Source organism: Piliocolobus tephrosceles, chromosome 16 (assembly GCF_002776525.5).
Source record: "Piliocolobus tephrosceles isolate RC106 chromosome 16, ASM277652v3, whole genome shotgun sequence".
NCBI classification, from domain to species: domain Eukaryota; kingdom Metazoa; phylum Chordata; class Mammalia; order Primates; family Cercopithecidae; genus Piliocolobus; species Piliocolobus tephrosceles.
Window position 1 is genome coordinate 66,911,219 of NC_045449.1, and position 4,062 is coordinate 66,915,280.

General features: G+C 60.9%; 1 protein-coding gene across 2 annotated transcripts in view; it reads right to left on the reverse strand.

Annotated features, from left to right (window-relative positions):
- CDC42EP4 (CDC42 effector protein 4) overlaps positions 1-3,139 on the reverse strand; it is a 27,950-nt gene extending 24,811 nt beyond the window's left edge. The window contains exon 1 of one of the 2 annotated variants that reach the window (XM_023211920.2): positions 2,939-3,139. The gene's annotated coding sequence lies outside the window, so the exon portion shown is untranslated. The remainder of the gene's footprint in view (positions 1-2,938) is intronic. The other variant, XM_023211921.2, reaches the window with a different exon arrangement.
- Between the last annotated feature and the right edge of the window lie 923 nt (positions 3,140-4,062).

The window sequence follows — 4,062 nt, forward strand, 5'->3', positions numbered from 1 at the left end:
GGAGGCTGAGGTGGGAGGATCGCTTGAGCCCAGGAGGTTGAGGCTGTCACCAATGTGGGTGACAGAGTGAGATCCTGTCTCAAGAAAACAAAACAAACAAAAAACCTTATTAAAAACAAAAGAGGCCAGGCACGGTGGCTCACTTTTATAATCCCAGCACTCTGGGAGGCAGAGTTGGGCAGATCGGTTGAGCTCAGGAGTTCAAGACCAGACTGGGCAACATGGTGAAACCCCCCCTCTACAAAAAATACAAAAAATAGCTGGGCATGATGGTGGGCGCCAGTAGTCCCAGCTACTGGGGAGGCTGAAGTGGGAGGATCACTTGAACCCAGGAGATCCAGCCTGCAGTGAGCCTTGACTATGATGCTGCACTGCAACCTGGGCAACAGAGCAAGACGTGGTCTCAAAAACATTAATAAATAAAATAAAAATTATTTTTAAAATCAAAAGAATGGTGTAAGATTCCTCTCCCAGGTCAACACTCACTCCCCTGACCTTTATACATGAGACCCCCCTTTGCTTGTGTCTCCTTGGTCTCCAGTCCTGTGAGGTGCTCTCTGGTTCCAGAGGCAGCAGCACAGTGGAGGCAGGGTACAGAGGATAGGGACAAACACGGTGGGTGGGCAAGGGTAAGAGAGAAACGAGGGGGAAAAAAGAAGAGGAATCTAAAAAGAGGCAGAAACCCCAAGAAATGGAAGAATCGTTCACAGTACAGGCCTAGGCTGTACCGCAGAACAGGAGCAAGCTGCCCTCTGTGGCAGGGACCCTAGGACTTCAGGGAGATTTCAGAGGGGAGGCGCTGAGACCCACCCCAGAACCACCACCCATATGATCACAGCGGCCCCCTCCTAGTCCTGCAGGGGTCCACCAGGATACCTGGGAATCTACTTGGGATCTCCCCAAATTCACTGAACTCCCCCCCTTGTGGGAAGGAGCAGCTGTCTTCAAGGAGTGGAGAGGCAAAGTCCAAGTTCAGAGGAGATAAACCACCCCACTAATCAAGTCTGTCACACAGGCAGCTCACACAGGGCAGTTGGTGAGAGCAGGAACCGGCAGGGCACCCCCGCATTCAGCAGGCTCTGGCTTCCCAGCAGACAGAGCCTCAGGAGATCCTGGTGGATGCCCCATTATTGCTCCAGGAGCCCCTGGGGCTGCCAGGGGTTCTCTCAGGGCCTGGCTCAGTCCCAGCCAACTCCCGATTTCTGGGAGAAATCCGCAGCTCAGCAATCCCTTCCTTTGTGGCCTGTTCTTTGTTCTCTTAAAATTCAGTCCATCCTGCTGGTGGTCCCTCCTCCACCCTAGCCTCAGAAGGGGGCGGGGGCTGCGGGAGTTATTGGAAACCCAGACTGCCAAAGAAGTTGCCTTGCAGGAGGCCCCTGTCACCGGCCCCTCATTGTTTACACTCGCTGGATGGGACCTTTCTCTGGTCCAGATGGCTGCTGGTTTCGGACAAGAGAGATTTTCCCTCCAGCACCCGGGCCCCTCCGGGCAGAGCAGGGGGCTTCGCAGCGAAGGGGCTCCCGAGGACTCCACCCGGATCCAGCTGCTCAGCTATCTGGGCAAACAGTGGGCACCGGGCACCCAGTAAGACATGTGGGAGCTGGTCAGATTGCAAGGGGTGGGAGTCGTGGAGAGAGAGAAGTTCCAGAGGCAGCAAGAAAAGGCATTGTATTTCCCCTCCATTCTCCCAGGGAGAAAAAGAAAACTTCCAAAGCCCAGGCCGCAGTCACTGGGAAAACACAGGGAACCTGGTTTGAGTTAACAGAGAGCACCCCTCCCCCAGTCTCTCTCGCGCTCTCTCTTGCTCTCTCTCTCTCTCACACACACACACACACACACACACACACGCACTTCAGTTCTCTCCCAGGAAGCCGGCTCAGCCTCAGCCCCGGCTCCCGCCCAGCTCTCCAGCTCTCCCGGCCGGGGCACTCACCGACTGACCGGATCCCCGCGGGCAGGACGGCTCCTAGGGGACGTGCCGGGGGGAGGGGGCAGTTTTGTAACCCCAGCTGGGGGCGCTCCGGGGAGGGGGCGGGGCCAGGGGCTGCCGTTCCGCGCGCACCCGCCGCAAGCGGGCGATTAAATCATTAACCAACCGCTCCCGCCAGCCACCCCGCGGAGCGCGCTGAGCTCTGGGCGCACCGGCCCCGTGCGCGGCAGTCTCTCGGGCTCCAAAGGGGCGGGCGGCTCGACTGCCCTCCCCCTACACCCCGCCGGGAGGCGCCTCGACCCGGGCTTCCGAGGGAGCGGGCGGGGCAGGATCCTGGCGGGGAAGGGAAGGGTTCGCGGGGCGGGAGTGGGGGAACGGGGGAGCATTTGTTCCTTTGGCCATTCCCTTCCAGACAGCTCCTTCCCGCTGGCTCCCCGGCCGGGTGACATTGGGTGGCGTGTGCTGCAGTGTGTGTACGAGAGCGAGATGTGTACACGCCTCGGCTCAGGCGGAGAATTCGGTTCTTATTCATGGAGAACTCCGGCGCACACACGCCCCCCTCGCGGAGATCGCGGGCCGCGCGCCGCCGATTGCTGCCCTCCTGCCCACACCGACACACACCCCATTCCAGGGAAGAGGGAGGCCCTTTAAAACCAGCCCTCAACCCCCACCAGCGGCGCCCTCGGCCAAGCCCAAGAGTTCCAGCGTAGAGAGGAAATCGAGTCCCGGCCACGCTGCGCCCGGCTCCCTGCCACCCCCTCCCCCGCACATCCCGCTCTGCCAGGACACTGGGTGCGCGTCTCCGGGCCCCAGGCACCGCGGCGGGCGCGGAGAGAAGCGCGAGAGCCGAGAAGTGGGGACTCCGCGCCCTTCTCCCCGCGCCGCGGCCTCTCATCCCCAGCTTGGATCTTCTCTGCCCCATAGGGGGGCTCAAGCCCCCCCAAGCCCACCCTGACCACCCAGCGCGAAGGCGGCTACCACAGCCAGAGGCGGGTACCCGTCGCCTACCTCGGTCCCCGGGGACCCGAGCGCCGAGCCAGCTGTGCTGTCTCCTCTGTGGGCTCCGCGCGGCGGCGGGGCTAGCGGCCCCCGTCAGCGCCGGCGTTTGTTTCCCTCTGGCTCTCGGGCTTTCAGGGCTGGGAGCCGCCAGGACACTCCCCTTCCAGGCTCCGCCCGCGCCCTCCCCGAGCACCCCTCCGCGCTGATGTCACGGCGCCGCCGCAGCCAATGGCCGTCGGGAACCTCTGCCCGGCTGCTCGGCCTCCTAGGTTCAAACCGAAAGCCTGAGACTTTCCCAACTCCATATGGGGCAGCCTGGGCCAGCCCGGCTTCCGGGAGACACCCCCGCCCCAGCCTGCGCTCCGGCCGCGAACCCCCACTGGGGCCCCCAGGGCCAGGGGCGCAGCTCCCTCCGGGGACCTGGCGCGATGCTCTCTTAAGGCTCTTCCCCATTCGAACCAGGACAAGAAGCCAAGACTCCAGCCCAGGTGGCGTTCCTCGTTCCTGCTCCCTCCCGGACCTGCTAACCACCTGGCGCCAGTACTGTCGGGAGTTGGGGGCAGGAGGGCTGACGCCACCAGCTTTGTGTGTGCCATCCCAGACGCTCGCTGGAAACGAGGGAGCAGGGAGGAGCCGGCCAGCCCCGAGGCCAGGCCTGAACTGGGCGTCAGAAGGGTTTCTACAGGGTGACAGCCCTTGAGCCCTCCGCATCCCCAAGTCTGTGCCTTTGCCTCCTAAGTATCAGCTGAGGCTAAATTTGCTCCAGGTGAATGTCAAGGAGGATCAACTCCTGAGTCCCAGAGCCTGAATCCAAGTCCCAGGCCTTGGACTCCATTCTTTTTAGAGGAATAGTTTCAGTTGAAATGATCATTATCAAGGTACAATGCCAGCTGCGAAGTAGTCAACTAAAAGAAAGTGGACAAGGTGCAAAGTGAAAAGTTCCCTTGCCTCTAGCTAAACCCCAACCTCGGTTTTTAAAGGAAGTGAGGGTGGAGGCCCCAGACTTTCCCTATGGTTTCAAGGTCACTAAGCCCTCAGGGACATTCTGCTTTCTGGGGACTGCACATTTCCGTTTCCCTCTGCAGTGCGACAGCCACCAGCTCTTCAGATCTGATGGTTTGACCACTCCATCC